Source organism: Monodelphis domestica, chromosome 2 (genome assembly GCF_027887165.1).
Source record: "Monodelphis domestica isolate mMonDom1 chromosome 2, mMonDom1.pri, whole genome shotgun sequence".
NCBI lineage: Eukaryota > Metazoa > Chordata > Mammalia > Didelphimorphia > Didelphidae > Monodelphis > Monodelphis domestica.
The window spans coordinates 96,216,618-96,238,339 of record NC_077228.1 but is presented as its reverse complement, the minus strand read 5'-3'; positions in this window follow the sequence as shown (position 1 = coordinate 96,238,339).

Genomic DNA, 21,722 nt, shown 5'->3' with positions numbered 1-21,722 from the left:
TATCTAGAACCCAAGCTGAAAGTAATGATATCCTGCTATTAATTTCTGTATTCATCAATGTTCAGCCATAGTAGATAAAATATAATTAAAGAAATTCTTTAGGTGTATTTTGCCTAACAGGATAACAAGATATAGTGCTTTGAAGAATCATGAGCTTCCATGCTGCTTTGAACTCTTGAAAGCCTAGGAGTTGCATTTTCTCTTATCATATACATTTTGAGCAGGAAAAGTCATTGAAATTGAAGTATCATGTATATAGGCTTAGATAGAAAGATGGAAAGATAGACAGATATATATAGAGAGAGGGTAAATAGATGATAGACACATATATATTTAGCTCTTTATATCATTTATATAGTTATATACATGTGTTTATATGTTCACATAAATATGTATAGATGGGTACATATGTGTACATATATGTTATTTCCATTCCTTACAATATTGAATCAGTGTACCACAATCTCCCTTAGTTAGGTATTTCTATATGTCATGATTTTCATACTTAGAATGTATGTTTTAATATCAAGATGAATTTTTTGTTTGTTTTCCTTTTCAAGATCATTCTCTTTTGCCATGATAGAAATAGATACCATTTTCATGATTTTTTCACAGTATTCCTAATTTAGTCTTGGTTACTTTGTGTTGTTTTGTTTGGGGGAGATATAACACAGTAATCTTGAGGTTACAATATGCTATTATAATTGCTGTTAATCCCTAAAATCTAAAATTCCCTCTAATTAGGAATTTTAGAAGCCATGGGAGACTTTAAGAAAAATTGGAAAACAGTTGTGAGAAAGACATGTACTAATGAAGTACACACAGGGCATCTGCCAAGATGCTGGCCCTCCTTCCTCTGCATATGCATACCTCTTCCAAAACCTCAGGGTACCTAATTTTCCAGGATGGTACAGTGTCAATCATTAGAGATATTTATTAAGCATCCTCTAAGTGCCAGGCACAGTGGGGATAGAAAGAATGAAACAATCTCTACTCATGAGGAACATACATTCTAATGAGGGAGGAAACAAGAAAGATTATATATATATATATATATATATATATATATATATATATATATATATATATATATATAAAACACAAACATAAAGTAAATTAATGCATATATGTTTAAAGGAGTTAATTTCAATAGTGATTGGGAGAAAGGGAATAGAGGATTGAGAAATCAATAAATGGTTTCATGAAAATGATAGTTCTTTAGATGCATTTTAATAAAGGAAAGGGATTTAACTAATTTTTTTTTCCATTTTGTATCCACCAAACATACCATGGACTCAGAGAATTATCTATTTGGTAGCTTAAATTTATTATTGTTTTCACTATGGAAAACAAGTGAGGAATCTCTAATTCTATAGAATGGAAAGGGATAAGTTACCGATGAGCAGTCAGTATTAACAATATTATATATATATATATACATTATATATATATACATATATATATATGTAAATTATTCAGATCTCTGAATGATCTAAATTTAAAATCTTAGCATCTGAATCTTTTCTGCCCTAAAACAGATCTTCTAAATTACTGTACTGTTTCTATGAAATAGAGTTTCTTTATAATACCACTTGAGTTAATTTCATGTTTCCATGGAAATCATTAATGAGGTTAGATGAGATAGAACTATATATTTTAAAGTCATTGCTAACTTTGGCTTTGCAACAACCCAGGACTGAAAAGTTTATATAAATACTTTTTCTTTCACGTCTCACAACCAAAACTTTGCTTATGTTTCTATTTATCCATATCCTCATTAAAGAATGTGCAGAAAATCAAAATAGAGAAAATAAACTAAAGCCAATTAGAGTCATTTCTTCTTCTAATAAAACATTTTATTTAAACTATTTGAAATTAATGAGTATCATATTTTAAGATTATATATGACTTAACTATCCACACCATTATTTATCTTTATTAATATGAATTCCCTAGCTGAACAGAGAAAACAAAATCAAAAGTGATTTTCCCTATAATGTTCAAAAGATGCTTACTAATATCATAATATCTATGTATCTTTTAGAGAGCTTCTATAATGTGAAAAATTACAATACAAAAGTTAAAATGTTATGTTTGAATTTTATTACAATTATGTCAAATTTCATGTTAGTTTATAATGTAGTTATACATTCACCAATATTTCATGGAGAGAACATTAAATTTGAAATATAAACAGTTGAGTTCAAATCCTTCCCTTTTTACTTACTCACTGTGTGAGCATGTGCAAGTCATTCAGCCTCTTTAAGCTTCAGGAAATTTATCTGAGACAGTAAATTTTAGAGAGACTTAGTCTATGTATATATAGAGAGTTCCCACAGCAGAGTTCCCTCCCAAAACAAAAGTTCTTGACATCATGAAATATTATCAAAACCATAGAATGCACTAATGGGATCTGAATACAGATTGAAGGATAGTCTTCACCTATTTTCCTTCATGAATTTTACTCTAAGGGTAAGTTGTATGACTCTTCTTTTATCAGATAACAAACATGGAAATGCATATTGTATGATAATATATGTGCAATTTATATGACCTCAAAGTCAGTCTTGGGGATGGGGGAGGGGTGAAAGAGAGAGAGAGAAAAAAAGATAAGGACTTCAAAATATCAGAAAATTATTATTAAAATTTGTATTCATCTGTAATCTGGAAAAACATAAAATGAAATTTTAAGAAGAAATGTGAGCATATAATCCTATGTACTACTATAGTGCACAAGTTTACTAGAGCTATTTGGTTTTCAGGAAGAAGAATATGAAAGTTAAATATAACACATCCTGGAATCTAGAATCAAATCACAATTATATGAGGACTATTTTGAAGGGATCCATGCTACTGTGGCAAACCATACCAATCAGAAAAAAAAGTTTAAAACATAACATTAAATGAATGAAGAAATGTAATTTTATTCTAAAGAAGCTTCACCAGAATAATAATTTTGTTCTAAGAAAATTTGATCAAACTGATAGGAAGAAGAGTACACAGACTAATATCTAGAAAACAAATTTCTCTTAAGAAATCAAATAATGGATAGCAAAAATAATTTTGAAAGGAAATATTTAGTAAATTAGCAAATATGACATAGTGAATAATAAAGGTTTAGGAAGCTCTCAGACATGCATTTTTGAAAAATTAGCAAATGAATGAGATACTTATGAATACAATGATTCAATTAACTTTTAGTTGTCTCTGTCTTTCATCAAATAATGAGATCTAAACACAATTCCAGTCACCACCAACTTAGAGATATACACAATGGATTTTTTTTAATTTATCAAGATATTTTCCTTAATAGCATAAAGCAAAATCATTGTGCCCTTTCTCATGTTTTTATAAGTATTTTTGAATCTCTGTTACCAAACTGTCAGCATTATAAAATACTTGATCAACAATGTATTTGAGTTTAAGTGTGACTGTCATTTTTTGAACATTCAAATTGCTTGTTGAATACTAAATATCTAATTGAATTCAATTGGCATTATTGTCCTCTTCCTGTTTACTTTTTAGAGTGATATGCAACTGCTAGAGATTTTGCTTTGCTTTGTTTTTGGAGAAAAGGAATGCTGTGTGTTTGAAAATTAATATTATTGTTTCCACTAATAATGTTCATTTTTTGCCACTGAAAATATAGGAAAATTTTGAAATTCATTTTATTTCAATTGATAGTCATTTTTTTTTTACTTTTCCTCTCACTTCCCTACCAGCAACCAAAAATAAAAAATAAAGCAATTTTAAGCAAATATAGTCAAAGAAAAAAAAAGTCCCATTTTGTCTATGTCCAAAGATTTTAATCCTATGAGAAGACTCAATTTTAGAAGGTTTCATAACATATCCAGAAAAAAAAAAACTTCAAATAATTTCAGGAAAGGTGGAATGATTATGGTGCCTATGCTAGGGTATGAAGAGAAAAGTCAGACTGACTAATATGACAAAAAAGCAAAATGATAAATGTTTTAAGAAATTCATGAAAATTAAAACACTAATGCACTATGCATTGTTTGTGAACTGATACAACCATTCTGGAGAGCAATTTTGAGCCATATCCAAAGGGCCATAAAATGGTGCATATGCCTTGATCTAGCAATAGCATTGATCCAACAATAGCATTATCAGGTCTATATTTAAAAGATCAAAGATAAGAAGAAAGGACTTACTTATACAAACATTTATAGCAGCTCTTTTTGTGATGCCAAAGATTTAGAAACTGAAGGGATGTCCGTCAAACGGATAATGGCTGAACCAATTGTAGTATATAATTAGAGTGGAGTTCTATTGTGCCATAAGAAATTGTAAACAAGATAATCACAAAACCAAAACCAAAACATTGAAAAGACTCATATGAAGTGATGAAAACTGAAGTGGAACAGAACCAGGAGAACAATATACTAAGAAATAACAATAACATTTAATGACCAACAGTGCAAGGAACTAGGATACTACCTAAGGACACATGAAAAGAAAGGCTATATAGGCACCACTAAAGAAGGAACTTACAGAGCTTAAATGCAAATTGAAGCATGACATTCTTCACTTATTTCCTCAATGATTTTTTCTAGAGGAAGCGATATATGTCTTCTTTCACAACATGATTAATTTGGAAATATATTTTATCTAATAACACATGATAACCTATATCATGGCACCTACTATATTGAGGAGAGGTGAGAGTAAGGAAGAGAATATAGGAAAATGCCAGAAGATTATTACTGAAAATTTTATAGACATTTAATCTTGGAAAATACAAATTAACTTATAAAAAATACATATAGATATATACATAAATATACACATATGTGTATACAAACATAGGGATATGAGCAAAGAATCTTCCCTGGCTACATGTATCATTATATATGATATAGAAAGAAAAAAAAATATATATATATATATATTCCAAAAAACACAAGAGTTATTTAATTTTTCTTTGTATAGTTGCATTCCTAAGATATTGATTTTTCTTTTTCCTTCCTTTTTCCCATAAACAAAAATATATTCCTTAACTTTTCAAAACAGTGCTCAAATAGTTTAAATCTAAAACCATTAGTGCAGAATTGATATATTGAAATACCTAGAATACTAATTATCTCTTTAGTTGTTAAAATATGTCAACTTCACATTCATAGACTGTAGAGTATTATGCATACAAAATCATAATCGAGTTCACCCCAAGTGTTCTTTTCTTGTCTAGTCACATTAGAATATGAATGAAAACTAGATATCCAAGATGCTACTGAATCATGAGACTAATAATAAAGGAACAGAATAATATTCCAAGAATATATAGAAAGTCATCTTCAATCAATTTAGCAGATTTGTGACATGAGTAGGTTGACCATCTCAATATTCTACATTAGAATCTGAATTTCAGAACTAGACAGAATGGATCATGACAGTTCAAAGAGCAAATAGAAGTAACTAAAAAGGCAATTATACCAGGTATCTCCATGTCTAGATACCTATATGTACTCATCCATTCATTTATCCTTTATCTATCTATCTATCTATCTATCTATCTATCTATCTATCTATCTATCTATCTATCTGTCTGTCTGTCTGTCTGTCTGTCTGTCTGTCTGTCTGTATATCCATCTATCTGTTTTCTACCTGTCTGTCTCTATGTTTCTCTTTGTATCTAAACATATGCCCATACACCTTCCACCTCACCATAATGACTACAGCATAGACAATCTTCCATGGGAGACTAGCAGTGGAGCTGTAGTGCATTTTTATCCCCTTTTATAAGACTTATGCTCCAGGCCAATATGTACAATAAAATATTTAATTAGAAACCTATAGCTTTCCAAGCATTCTTTCTCCCTCATACGTAAAACTTTCTATCTTTTAAAAATAGCTGATAGATTACCATTTTCACAATGTGTATTCTCATTCAGCATTCTTTCTCCCTCATACGTAAAACTTTCTATCTTTTAAAAATAGCTGATAGATTACCATTTTCACAATGTGTATTCTCATTCCTTAAATTGGGCAAGATGTGGAAAATCAATTTTTTGCTTATTTATTTTTATATTTATACATGTCAAACACAAAATTTATTTTACCTCATTAATCCTAATGAAAAAGGCAATTGCTCCTTCAAAGACATTTTCTATTATGGTGTCATTATCCTTTGGCAGAAAACACTTGAGGAAATAAATATCTTTAAAAAAATTAGGAGAGTTAAAAACATTTTAGGAAATAGTTGGTGACATGCAGAAATGATAATTTTTTTTAAAATTTCTGGTTTAAAATTATCACATTGTAGAAATTTTTTCTAGTCAAAGTAAATATAGTAATATAATTACTTACTTAGTGAGTTAATACTAAAATAAAGTAAAATTAGAAAAAATGTTTATATTTAAAATATTAATTTTTACCCAGTTAAATTTGGCTACAATTAGACTTTTAACAACTTACTTGTTTATAGCTCCTTTATTTTTTTAACAAGAGTTCAGGTCAATGTTTTTGATACTATTAATATGTTTTGAAATCTTCAATATGTGCTATCATTTTAAAATGACAGATTTGGCATTAGTAGGAAAAAATCATATTTTCCTGAATCACATGTAGCTTAAATATCTATGAGTAGAGATATGATGAATTAATATTTTTGTCAAGAAATATTCATTTGCATATTATAGGACATCAAACTTTGTCTTATTAACTACATATTTTAAAGGAGAGATTTCTTCATGAGAAAAAGAGTGGATATTGAAATTCAATTTATATTTTCCTGTAATTTATATTATTCAATAACAATTATTATTTTTTAAAGATATGATACTATTGACTTCAGGAAAATATGCATTTGTCAAATATTTTTCATATGTTGCCAGTATCCCTATTCTATGACCTTCATCATGCAAATGTATGAGCACCCAGATACATAGATAAACAGATGTACATACTCTAATAATTTTTCTTCTCTTTCTGTTGTTCTTATTACCTATATGAGGGATTCTTGGACATTTTGGTATAATAGAAATTTTTGGCAAACTAATGAAGCCTATGGAATTTCTTTTCAAAATAATGTTTTTAAATGCAAAAAGTAAAATACAAGGAATAATAGTGTAGAGAAGTGTGGTCTGCTTGAAGACCCCATCTACTTTTTAAGATGGCGTCATGGGGACAGCTGAGTGGCTCCATGGATTGAGAGCCAGGCTAGAGAAGGAAAGACCTGGATTCATAGTTGGCTTCAGGCACTTCCTAGGTATGTGACCCTAGGCAAATCACTTAACCCCCAATGCCAAGCCTTTGAATTCAAGGGAGGCAAGGGTTTAAACAAGTGCCATCTCCATGTAGATAATATTAAGAAGATGCTTTCAGAGAATTTTGACCATCTAGGAGGGAAGTTTCTTGGAAAGATTGGGACATGTTTTTATGACATATATATATTATAACAAGTTATGATTTGTCTGGCACATGGTTGAAAGTAGTCTTTTTGTACTGATTGAACAACAGAAATTTCAGACTTCTTCAAAATAAAACAAAAAAAAATAACAACAACAACAAAAACAGACTCCCAGCCATCTTATTTTTGTTTCTCTTTGGCTTATTGTTTTCAACTGTACTCTGATGGTGTGACAATGTGTGGTAGGAGACTACTTTCTAAAGTCAAAGCTGTGAGACCTGCTTCCTCTGAGATTATATGCCCTGGACCACAAAGAAATTGTGATGTTCTAGCCTTTTTATTTTTAATTTCTTCTGTTTTAGATGAAAGGAGTGGAGTCCATAATCTAAATTTCAAAGGCAGGGAGTGGGATGATCCATAGAAATTTGAGTATCAGAGTTCAGCCTGGCTTTTTCATCAACTGAAGCATTAATGGCACTCTGGCAAAGAATAAGGAAGAAAGATAATTTTTGAGAGATATTCAGGAACTCAGCCCAGGAAAGGAATGCATCTGGTTCAAATGTCTCTTTTGGTCTTCAGATATGAACTTCGTGAGAGCTCTGGTGGTATACTGGGGAGAACCCTGGCCCTGTAGTTAGACATTCATTCAAATCTGGTCTCAAACACTTTCTAGCTATGTTTCTGGGCAACATCTCTTTATTTCTGCCTCAGTTTTCTCAGATGAAGAATGGGGATAATAATAACATCTTTCCAGATTAAATAAGTTAATATTTGTAAAAAAAAATTACTTTGTAGAGTGTCTGACTCATGTCATGGCACTATATAAAGGCTTATTCCCCCTTCCCCTGCATAAATCTCATTGGCAGTCAGTGAAACCTAGGGATTCTTCAGAATAATACTTTAATCATTTTTTTTTCATTATTTAGGTATTTGACTTTCTTCTGACTCCTTGTGATCTCAATAATTTGACATTTCCTTCTCTAGATCATTTTACAAGTGAAGAAACTGAGACAAGCAGGGTTAAATAACTGGCCTATGGTCACATAACTAGTAAGTTTTTGAAAGTGGATTTGAATTTAGCTCTCCTTGACTCCAAGCCAGGCATTTTATCCACTGTGACATCCTTTTTAAGCATATAAAATATGCTTACAATAAGAGGACAAAAAATAAGCTGTTTTAAATATAATTATTAAAGAATTTTAAATTATCATTAGTGTTTTCTTATTTTTTACTTGCCTTGCAATCAACCACCTGCCCCTGTAAAGATTAAAATTAATATACAATAACTAAGTATTGCATTTTAAAAAGTTTATTAATGAAAACTAAAGTAAAAAGAAAAAAGCTAATTAGCCAAGCTCCTGGTCCTGAGAGAAGAGAGCAATAGGGAAGAGCTACAGAACTTAAAAACAATTATGTGAAATCGCAAATGTGCACAGAGGGAAGAGCATTCTGGGCAATGTAGTTTTAGGGGTTCAAGATTTTCCCAACTATACACCCCTAATATACAGGCAGGCTCAATCAATTGATAAATTAGCATTTTTAAGTACCTGCTATGTGCTAGGACCTGTACTAAACTCTGAGTATACAGAGAAAGGCAAAAAGTTGGGCTCTTAAGGGAGTTCACAGTCTAATGGAGCTCAGAGAGATGAGATTCAAATATATTTGGTTGGACTGTATTGTGGGTTTTAGTCCATTCACATTATCTCACGAATATTGAGTCAGAAGTAGGGGGTTTGAAATCTATGTTAATGTAAAGAGTTCTATCATATAAGAAATCAGGAATTTTGTAATATTATAGGAAGTTTTGATAGGAAATTTAATAGGCTAAAGTATTCTTTTTTGCTTTTGGATGTCTAAGAAAAAAATATTATAATGGCAAAAGTAGGGGCTTAAATGAATATTTAAGCCATAGCAAGGCATTCCTTTATACTTCATTCTCAGAGCAGTGAACTCAGTAATACATGAATCAATCAGCCAATATATAAACCCCATTGTTTATAGCTGTTCGATTAGAATTGGCAACTTTTAGTTAGAAACTGGTGTGTCTAGAAAATATCTAGTTTTGAATTACCTTAGTTTTGGCCTATTAATTATATATATATGAAATATACATGTGTAATATATATATAACATAACATAATATATATATATATAAATAATAAAAACAAAAAGGTACTTAAAGATATATTCTTTCTCAAAAGGGTCATTGCAGTGAGTCTATTGAATTAACTGCAGTTGTTTTGCAAATATATGTCATTTCTTTTAGCCTAATGGAAGGTTGTGACTGGTATTTTTATTTATATACTTTATATACAATATATGAGTGCCTCACTATTTATTCATCCAAAATATTTTAGCACTATGTACAAGACAATGTAGTCTGCTAGAAACTGTTTAATAACCTTAAAATCTATGTATTCCAAACTGATATTTTAATCTGTAAAAGATGAATTTTTTCACAAAGTTATATCTAATTTTCTGTTGTAAATGAAAACTTTGTTGTTTGGAGAAATCGCTTATCAAATAGATGACTTCCCAAAGCAATCTGACATTATAAGAGAGTATGGTCCTTTGCTTGGAGGTGCTGTGTTTTACTTCCAAATGTTCTCTGATCATGCTCACTGGGACTTTACTGATTGAATTTTCTACAAAACAATCTATATGTTCAGCCATTATAACAGCAGCATTGTTTAACTTGCCACTTAATTGGTTCAGCTTTATTTTGCCAAATTATCCCCCATGGAAAGGCTAATAAACAAGGAGATCTTAGGACAAAGAATGGGAAAATGATACAGGCTGATAAGGTAGAAGCATAGGGAAAGCTTTCTGGTATTAGAACACATATATCCTGAATGTGGTAATAAAGCCTGCAACATTAACAGGCATCATGAATATAAATTTGGAGTCAGGAGATACTGAAGGTTTTGTGAATCCAGGTTGGTTGTGGACAAAATTATTTGAGGGAAGTAATGACACAGGGGAACATGTGCAAGATGCATCTCTTTTGAACATTATACAAGACAGATTGTCAACTTGCTGATATTAATAATGTTTGGAAATATAGATATAGGGAAGTATGCTCACTTGATACATTCCTGAAGGAATATATGAAGTGTCATGGCTCAAGAAAAGAATGACAAGAGAGCCCTGACAGAGTTTCTGTACTAATAAAGTGAAGACAAAAAAATTTCCCATGAAATATTGATCTTAAAGTTCCTCTACACTCCCTTAAATTAGGTAGCTGGGTAAAAAATATTATTTTAAACCTTACAATCTCCCTCAGGATCAATTCTAAGACAGAAGAGTCACAAGAGCTAGGCATTTGGCATTTAGGGTTAAATGGCTTGCCATGGTCATACGTGTAGGAAGCATCCAAGATTGGATTTGAAAACCCTAGTCTTCCCAACCCCAAGCCTGGTGCATTATCCTAGCTATCTGTCCCCAAAACATGTCTTATAATTATATTTTGTCTTCCCCAAATTACATATAAAGTCATATTAAACATTTTTAATTGCATTCCAAATTCTCTCCATTTTGCCTTCCTCCCTTCTGTGAGATAGTAAGCAAATTAAAATAGATTTTTTTCATATATGTTTATGTAAAACAGTTTTCCATATTAGTCATTTTGTAAAGGAGATCTCAAAACAAAAAAATAAAGAAGTAGAAAAAAGCAAAATATAAAATGTTTCAGTCTGTCAGTCTACATTCAGACTGCATCAGTTCTTTCACAGAGGGCAGATGACATTTTTCATCTTGAGTCTCAGGTATTATCTTGGATCACTGCATTGTTGAGAACAATTAGGTCATTCACAGTTTGTCAAAAAATATTGCTGTCACTGTATACAATGTTTTTTTGATTTTGCTCACTTCACTTTCCATTAGTTCATGGAAGTCTTTTCAGATTTTTCTGAAAGAATCCTGCTTGTTGAATTTGATCATCAAGTTTTCTTTTTCAGCTCTGGTTTTGTCAGGAATGCCTGGAAGTTTTCTATTTCATTAAATATGTATTTTTCCCCTTTGGAGTATTTAGCTCAGTTTTTCTATTAGATGGTTCTTGATTATAGCCCTAGATTCTTTCCCTTGAAGAACATTATCTTCCATGCCTTGAGGTCCTTTAATGTAGAAACTGCAAGGTCTTGTGTAAATCTGACTGTAGCTCCACTATATTCATTTTTTTTCTTCTGTCTACTTGCAGTATTTTTTCCTTGTCTTGGAAGTTCTCAAAATTGACTATAAGAGTACTTGGATTTTTAAATTTGGAATTATTTCAGGAGGTGATAAGATTATTTCAATATTGATTTACCCCTCTTATTTAAGAGTATCAATACAGTTCTCTTATAATTTCTTACAATGTAGTGTCCAAGCTCTTTTTTAATGGCTTTCAGGCAGTTGAGTGATTCTTAAGTTACTTCTCCTGGATCTGTTTTCTAGTCAGTCATTCTTTCATTGAGTTTTATCAGATTTTCTTCTACCTTTCATTCTTTGAATTTTTAAAATTATTTCCAATTGTCTTATGGAATATTTAGCTTCCATTTGCCCAATTATAATTTTTAGGTAGCTATTTTCATTTTTTTTCTCTTTAAACGCTTATCTTCCTATTGATCTTAGAATCAATACTATATTTGTACCAAGGCAGAAAAGTGGTAAGGGCTAGGCAATGGTGGTGAAATGACTTGCCCAGGGTCACAGAGCTGAGAAGTGTCTGAGGCCAGATTTGAACTCAGGACCTCCCATCTCTAGGTCTAGCTCTCAATACACTGAGTTATCCAGCTGCCCCCCAATTTTCTTTTTTGAGCATTTGTACTTCCTTTATTAGTTATTTTCTTTGAGATTTTGTATTTCCTTTTATAGGAATCTATTTTCTTCAGGGAATTTTTGATATAGGTAGGCTATTGATTTTTCTATTATTTTCTTTTCTCATTTTCATTTTCTTTTTTATCATGTTTTCTTAGTGATTTCTTTTAGGAGTTTATTTTGGGTCTAACATCCTCTCACATTTACCTTTAAGGGTACACACACTTCTTTTTAGTCATTGCCATCCTATTATGAGTTTGCATTTGTATCTCTTATTTTAAAACAGTTTTCCAGGGTCAGTCATTTTCTTTTACTTAATTTTGGGAGGGAAATGGAGTCATGATCTTGCCTATATGTTGAAGTTCTGTTCCACTTCTGGGATGAAGGGAGTATTTGCCATGGCTTTCCCTATGTGCCACATACAGCTGCATTCTACTCTTGAGCTGCCAGCTTCCCTGGTCTTGTAAACATTAGGGTTGTTCCTTCTGTTTAGATGTGCTTACACTAGGTCACTCCTCAAGCTCCTTACAGTGTGTTTGAAATATACCAATCCTTAATCTCCTCAGTATGTACTTGCACCAGGTCACTCTCCATGAAACTGATTCCACTGCTCTCATCTCTTCCCCGAGCTATACAAGTCTTTCATGCCACACAACTGCATTTGGGGGGCTATCTTCTATTGCTTCTGTTTCTCTAATATTTGCTTTGAATCCTTTTTTTTTTCTTCTGTGGTTGTTAGGAGGTGTGTTTGAGTGAATTTGGAATTACCCACTGTTTTACACAATGATTCAGATATGAAAATTAAAGCTAATATAGAACATAAGGATATATTAAAGAAAACATTACTCAATACTTAAGGTTTCAAAAACATTTTAATATACTGCAGCTAATGTAACTGAATGGAGTGGTAAAGTACTAATTATTTAAAATTTCCCATTGGAAATCATCACAAAGTTATTATATGGTTGTCTTGAACAATAAATTCATCATTTTGTACTATCTGGAAGGAAAAAAAGACTAAACAAATCATCCTTCCTTTTTTTGAGAATCAATACATGACAGAAGCATCAAGTTCACACTGCCCCTTTTTTTGTAAAAATATTTTATTTTACCAATCACATGTAACAATATTTTCCACATATGTTTTCTGAAATAATATTCCTTCCCTTCCCCTTCCCAGAGCTGATAAGCAACTTGACCTGGGTTATACATGTATTGTCATGCAAAACACATTTCTATATTCATTTTTGTAAGAGAATACTCATATAAAACCAAAATACCAAAATATGAACTCAAATAAACTAAAGTGAAAAATTGTAAGCTATGATCATCATTCTGACTCCAATAGTTTTTCTATGGAGGTGGATAGCATTCTTGGTCATAAATTTCTCAGAATTGTCCTGGATTATTGTATTTCTGAAAATATCTAAGTCTTTAACTTTTGATCATTCTACAATATTGCTGTTACTGTGTCCAGTGTTCTGGTTCCACTTATTTCACTCGTATCAGTTCATGTAGGTCTTTTCAGCTCTTTCTGAAATCATCCTGTTCATCATTTCTTATAGCACAAAAGTATTCCATCACCATTACATACCATCATTTGTTCAGACATTCCCTAATTGATAGACATCTCCTTAATTTCCAAATCTTTGGCACCATAAAAAGGGCTATTATAAATATTTTGTACAAGTAGGTCCCCTGCACCTTTCTTTACTATCTTTGGGATACAGACCTAGAACTGGATAAAAACGTATATATTATTTTACATACCTTTGGGCATATTTCCAAAATGTTCTCCAGAGTTGTTGTATCACTATACATCTCCACCAATAATGCATTAATGCATTGTCTCTTTAAAAAGTAGTTTTGTTTGACCATTTTTCAGGGAATGTATTTTTCATGATGTAATTAATATGTTTGTTGAGTTTTGTCTGGTTTGTCAATTATTTTTAAAAGATTAAAATATTTAATAATTAGGAATATATTTTCTGAGATAAAATTGTCACAAATATTAATTAAAATGAACCAAAAAGTTCCAACATTATTCAGAAAGTTATAGAGAAGATCTTTGTGAAAATCCAATTATTAAAAGAATATATCTGCTATTATTACATGTGGAATATGAATAGAATAAATAGGGTTTTATACTTACTTACGTATCAGGTACTATGATAATTTTTTTCAGTTATCTCCTTTGATTCCTACAATTAATCAGTGATATGTCCAGAGAAATGGTAATTAATTTTAGTGGTCATTTCATCCTCGATGTCACTTCCAGATAGATTAAATTTTATTTCTTTTTTTCACTTCAGTTCACAAATTTCATTTTACACTTCTCTGAATTGAAATTATTTGTAATTTCTTCCTATGGAATGTGATTTGATTACATGCATGCAGATTGCTTATTTTTTTCTACCTTCAAGTGGATATCCATTCTAATTCTTTGCTAACACCAAGAGTTGTCCTTAATATGTACTACATATTTGACTTTTATTTCTAAATTTCAACTCTTTGTATTTATATTCCATTAGTTAAATTTCTGTAAAAAGGTTAATTATTTTCTTGCATAATTCTAAGTGAATCTGCAGAATTGCTATTCCTATTCCTAGGGGAAATGATGAAATATTACAGGTAACAGTAAATATGGCCAAAAAGATGGAGGGCAAGACATTTTCTTGACTTCTTGAGCTCTCACAAGAGAGTAATCATGTACAAGAACAGAACCACTTACAGCTCTCTTGACAGTCTAAGACACAAAGACGCCAACAGAGTGGAAACTTCATGAATTAGTTGAGATATATAATATCTAATTGTGCTTACTTAGAGGCACACAACCATCATTTTGTGTATTCTGGAATTAACTCCAATTTCTTTATTGTTGCTGTATTTTCTACCAACATACCCAGACTATTTCCTATCTTATCTCTATCATTTTATAACAAACTTCAGACCTTAATAGTGCTCATCCCTTAAAGGAGTTGGGTGGATGAAATGCAGCGAGATAGCAGTAACTGCTCTTCCTTGACAAGTATATAATTGAAATCTGTTTCCCTAAAAAAGAATTATATTTCCCAGGAGCCCACTGACTTCCTGTCATTATGTATTTCCTGAAGACAGGGGATAAATATTGAGTGGATGGTCCTGCTTTCTCTCTTAGGTGTGCAGCAAGTGTAGTGATGATGGTGAGTGGGGATTTTGAAATGGATTGATCATCCATGGGCATGTGGGATTTATTTTGTATCCTCTTTATTCCTTGATTTCTAATGATCATTAATAAATTAAAATATATAATTTTATTATTAACATTAATTTTAATTTTATACAAGAAGCATGACAAAAGAGTTTTCAGAGAGAGAACAGAATAAGAGAACTGAGGCAGGCTGTCATTATGCATTCAATTCAACTAGCAGGAAGGAAAAAAGATAGATATTCAGCCTGGGTCCAGTATCATCTTTCTTCTTATACTTTGGAACAGAGATTGAGGTGTATGAATGAAAATCTGTTAACCCAAAAATAGAACTACATATCCCAAGAGCCCACTGACTTCCTGTCATTACATAATTCCGGTAGACAGAGGATGAAGGGCATGGACTTTGGAGGCTCCTGCTCTCTGATGTAGAATCAGCAGTGATGGTGGTGAGTAGGGATGGCTAAAAATGGCTAACCAGCCATGCACATGTGGTCTTTATTTTGTATCTTCTTTATTCCTTGATTTCTAATGATCCTTAAAAAACTCTTAATATATGATATTATTATTGAGATTTAATTTTAACTTTTATAAACATCAGTGAATAATTAATTTCCCAGAATGGAAAGAGACTAAAACAATTTTAATTCAGGACTTAAGATATTCACTATCAAAGGGAAAGAGTTAAGAAGAGATTGACAGGGTAATAATATATGGACAAAGTTTTAAAACTGCCAAAGATTTTAGGAGAAATGAAACTCAGTTAAAAAGCAGAAGTGCAAGTAATAAATAAGAAGTGATGATAACAAGAAATTTGAGATAAAACATTTTAAAATAAATATTGGAACACAAAGGAAATAAAATCTGTACTTAATAAGAAAAAAAAACTCAATTGATATACAAGAGAACAGGGAAGCTCAAGACATTCCCAAATAGTTCAAGAGAAAAATAGTAATATCAAAAAATTAGGCTAAAAAGGAAATATCTAAGCATATATGTTCTGCAGAAACAAAATAATTAGCAAGGTAGTGTAAAAAGGAATTCTTTAATTTTTTTTAATTTAACGGGGGACCTGGAGGTCCTCTTACCATAGAGATGTGTTTGGATTAACCAGCCCACAGTGACAGGAAGTAGGAACTGGGGAGCCCCCTGCTTAGCCAGCATCAGTTGCAGGCTGTCAGTTCCTGACATTTAGGCGAGCTGGTTGCTGAGAGTTGGTTAGTCAGTTGTGGACAGTTAGGTCTGTGAGTTGCAAGGAATTTGGCTGCTGGGCATGAGTTGGTCATTAGGGGTTGGTTGCTGGTAGTGTGGGTTGGTGTACAGTTGCTGGAAGATAAAGGTGGGCCTGAGCTTACTGAGAGGGCTTTTGGCTTAAGCCTTTAAAGGACTTTTGCCTCTGGAATCACTAGGGAGCAGGAGTTCTATCTCTCAGACAGGATCTGCTGTCAGTTGGCTACTGACAGAGTTGGGCTTTTATATAAAACTAATTAAAGGAATGAGTGAGTGGTAGCTGTCTATTATTTGGGGGAGTTAGATAGGAAATAATTTATAGAGTAGAATAGAGTAGACCTGGTGTGCCAGGCAGAAGAACTTGTTTTAAAAAGACAGAGTTAGTTTTAGGAAATTTTAAATAGTTATTAGGAATTTTAGGTATGTTTATAGTGTATGAGATTAATAATCTCTCTTTCCTCTTTTCTATCTTTCTATATTCTTTTACTATCTCTATTTTAATTAAACTAAATTGTCCATTGTTAAAATCTGTTGGAAGTTTTATTTTCTCTGGCTTAAAAAGATAATATTAATTTAAAACTCTATTATATTCTCATTAAAACTTAAATTATTAAAAGCTGCTCTCTTATTTTGTCAAAACACCTATTTTAACCATTATAGTAGGAAACAAAACCTTGAATACATAAAATGATTAGTTTCTTCAATGAAATAAGGGAAGAAATACTTGGAAAGAATGAAAGATAATCTAATTCAGCAACTGTATTTACATTGTTTTATATCTCTTTTTAACTTTATATTATCTGCATATAATCCTATTATATGATCACTATTTTAATGATAAACTGCAATCATTATATAATCATAAGGAATGATTCCAATTATTAATTGATTGGATAACTGTAGAGGTGAATAAGTAATCACTAAATGATCAACCCTTCTGTTACTTACCCAGTACCATATTGTTTAGATGACCACTGCTTTGTTGTACAGTTTAAGATCTAGTACTGCTAGGCTCCCATCCTTCACATTTTTTTTTCATTAGTTCCCTTGATATTTTTGATGTTTTGTTCTTCCAGATGAACTTTGTTGTATTTATTTTTTTAATTCTATAAAAAATGTTTCTGGGTAGTTTGATAGGGATGACACTGAATAAGTATATTAATTTGGGTAAGGTTGTCCTTTTTATTATATTCACTCATCCTTCCCATGAGCAATTAATGTTTTCCAATTATTTAGATCTAGTTATAATTGTGTGAAAAGTGTTTTGTTGTTGTGTTCATATAATTCCTGTGTTTGTTTGGATTCCTAAATATTTTATACTGTCTAGAATGATTTTAAATGAATTTTTTCTTTCTAACTCTTGCTGCTGAGTTTTGTTGGAAATACATAGAAATGCAGATCATTTATGTGGGTTTATTTTGTACCCTGAAACTATTGGGTATTTTGAAGAAAATATTCTTATTCCAGGTATTTATAGGACTTGATGATTGCTGGTGTCCCTTGTACCTCTGAGATTCATTAATGCTTTCTTAACCTTACCTCCTAGTATTTATCAATATGAAATCTCTAATATTTACTTTCATATAGCCAATAATGTATTCTGGTTCCTTCTTCTGAAGAAAGATCTCCTGATCCTTTGCTAGAGGCTATGTGTGACTAGCAACACGTGAGATCTTGGTCCCTGTAACTGAAGAGCTACATTGGAGCTGAATGACAACTGTCCTTTTTAAGACCTGGAACCTGTTTCCCATTAAAAGGTGACAGAGCACATTCCAGGTTTTAGGAAGTACATCTATCTGAACCTTTGTATATCATATGAAAAAATATTCTGAGCTAAATCTTTCTTCTTGGTAGTCTCTATTATACCTCCCTTCTTTTTTCTGACAATATAATCCTATTTCTGACCCTTTACAGATCAGCCTTTCAAGCAAACATTAACCAATTATCAGTCTAAGTAAAATTCTAACTTTTTAGTACATATTGGATATCTGATCATAAATAAATTACCTATTTAAAAGTTATTTAACTTGTAATTATACTTTTTTGTCTGTTAGTCAAGGTACCTTGAATCTCCAGATGAATTTAGAGATGAAATGATATACTTCTTTGTGGCCTTCTCAGTATTTAGAACATTGTTAAGCAAATATTGCATGCACAATGATATTTATTGAATAATTTTATTGTTGATATTGCACAAATTGGAAAGCTTTGATGAAAAGACAAAAACTTTTTTGACAATTTGAATTTCTGTGAAAAGTGATCTGAAATATCTATTTTTGTAGAAAAAAAATTAGATATTTTTCACTATAAGCAAGTTAAAAAATTCTTTATGGAATATTGTAATCTTCTTAAAATTCAATTATCTCATTAGGACACTGTTTAACTTACCTCTATGTCAACCTTTTTAAAAACCATTTAACTCCCTTCAATATATCAACTCATTTCTATGACCACAGAATAGGTTTTTGGTAAAGGATTTGTGTCAAAAGAACTAATGCAGAAGAAGATTGAGGGAACTGTGCCTTTAGAGAACAAAAGTTTTAAATCACCCCGTTCCACCACTGAGAATTGACAACTAAATATTGATCAGAAGGGCAGTACCACTGGTTACAGTATTAGAACCTAAGTCAGCAATAGAGGCTGACATGAAAACAGTCATGTCTCTGTGTTAACAAAATAAACAAAATGTTAAAAATAAAAGCTCCTGAAGTTAACATTTAAATGTGTTCTGTTATCTGGCATTTTTGTATATTTTAATATTTATATTTTTGTATTTATTTTATTCTTTGTGACTAATTTTGAACATATTTTTCTTTCAAACCTCTACTTCTGCCATTTTGCATTGCATTTAATCAAATTCACCTGAAAAAAGAACCCACTATTCTATTGTTCTCAAAAATTGTTATTTAATTAAAAATGTGTTACATTTATAATTAACGTATTCTCCAAGAAGCCAAAGGCTTTAGCATATTTTAGGTATCATATAAAAATAAGCGTGACAATTTCTGCTAAATATTGATGCTTTGTATAGACTTTTAAAAGTTAATAGGTCTTGGATCTATGAGTTAAATGGGGGTTTTGATTAATAATAGAGTTATAAATTCAATGTTGTGGTCATCAAATTCAAAATATTATCCATAAGCCAGAAAATAAAAACTGTTAGTAGCTTGTATTTATAACGAGGAGGAGAAAGAGTTGAAGTATGAAATGCAGTAGGGAAAGAGGTAAGGAGTTGACAAGCCTACACTAAGTACTGATCCATTGAAATTCAGTTTGCTCCCTGACAAAGTTCTAATCTCCATATGGAAGTTCAATTCATTCACCCAACAAGTCGACACAGGATCCAGTGAAAAAGAATCCTCCAAGCCAAAGCAGAGATCCCTGGAACCAATCTCTCCAAAAGCCAGGAAGGGAATGACTCATCAGGTTTATTTATTTTTAACTCAGGTGCATATTTTTATTAAATATGCTAATAAACACCTGAGGTTTCATGGATGAAATGATTCGTTGAAACAAAAACACCCATAGTGTAATATTAATGAATAACAATTACTTAGATCACCTGGGATATAGATTTTTTCTGCTAATATGGAATATAAGAATTTTCATCACCAGCAAAAAGAATAGATTGAATATTGGTTCCTATGTTGAATACTACCTGAAATCATCATAGAAATAGCATAGGAGAGACTATCTACCATATATATATATAGCCTTTAATATTTTCATTGTAAAAAAAGAATCAGTAAGATACTCATTTTGTCATTCAGAGTGAAAGATACTTCATAAATCTAAAAAAACAAAAGGCACTACTGATCTCTTAGTTATTTCCTATGCCTCCATTTTTGTAGAGGCATAAATGAATTAAAAGAATATAATGTGTTATGGACACTGTAATATAAACACCAGAAAGATTCTTATATTGTGGAGGGACTTGTGGCAGAGGCTGGCACATAAAGGAAAAGCACCAGGCTGAAGAGTGTGTGGAACTGATCACCTCGATGGGGAAGGGGCCCCAGGAGAGGGGAAACTTGATGGGCAGAAGATTCTGGCTGGAAGAGCAGTTGGTCTCTCAGTCAGGAGAAGCTGAAGAGAGAAGGTTGAATAAGACTTTCTCCTGAAACTTCCGGGTAAATGTGGCTGCAATCTAGACGCGACTCTCTTCCTCTCCCTGGCACTGAATGAAACAGGCTACCTCAAAAGAGCATAAAAATCACCTTTGGAAGAATGGAGGGACTCTCCATTACCCCACAGAAATGAAGGTGTGTGGGGTTTGAACATTTACACACTATAAGAAGGAGGAAAAGCTTGCACAAAAACGAAAACTGAGCCACCCTCTCCCCCATCTCCCCCACCAAACCAGAGTAAGGTATCAGAGTGCTCACTGAGACAGCGAGTGAGTGAAGAACGTCTCTGTCTGGGAGGGGCACACCTGGGTCCTTTGGATCTAAAGAATGCTAGGAAATGACCTCTCAGGGTGGTTTCAGGAGAATCCTGTGCTGATCACAGGAGCAGCGGAGCTGAACACAGGGGCTGTTGCGCAAAGCATGGGGGTGGAGCTGAACACCAAGGCGGCAGAGCTGAACTTTGGGGAGGTCGCGCTGAACAGCAGGGCTGAACACCAAGTCTGTTGTGCCGAGCACAGGGGCCTGCTCTCTAAGAATCTTCAGAGGCTGGGAAGAATTAGTCTGAGGCAACCTAAATTCACAGAAAACCAGCCCATATCACCCAAACCCTAGACCAAAAAGGAAAGGGGAATAAAACCACCAAAGGGATGGCTCACATGGCCCAAAATCAAGCCTCCAAGAAAAAAGCAAAAAAAGTGACTATTGAAAACTTTTATGGTACAAGTACCCAAGGAAAAGAAGAGAATGAGGATGAAATTCAAACATAATCAAAATATGGCTCCCAAAATGGAAATTATCCACAAACTTGGGAAGATCTCAAACTGGAGCTTATCCAAAAGATGGAAACTGTCTGGAAAGAAAAATGGGAGAAAGAGATCAGCAGGCTGATAGACAGGACTTCACTATTGGAGAAAGAGCTGGAAGCATCTAATAGAAGGGCAGACAATGCTGAAAAGCAAAACCAGTCCCTAACGACCAGAATTAAGTAACTGGCAAACAGTGAGCATGCCCAAAAGAT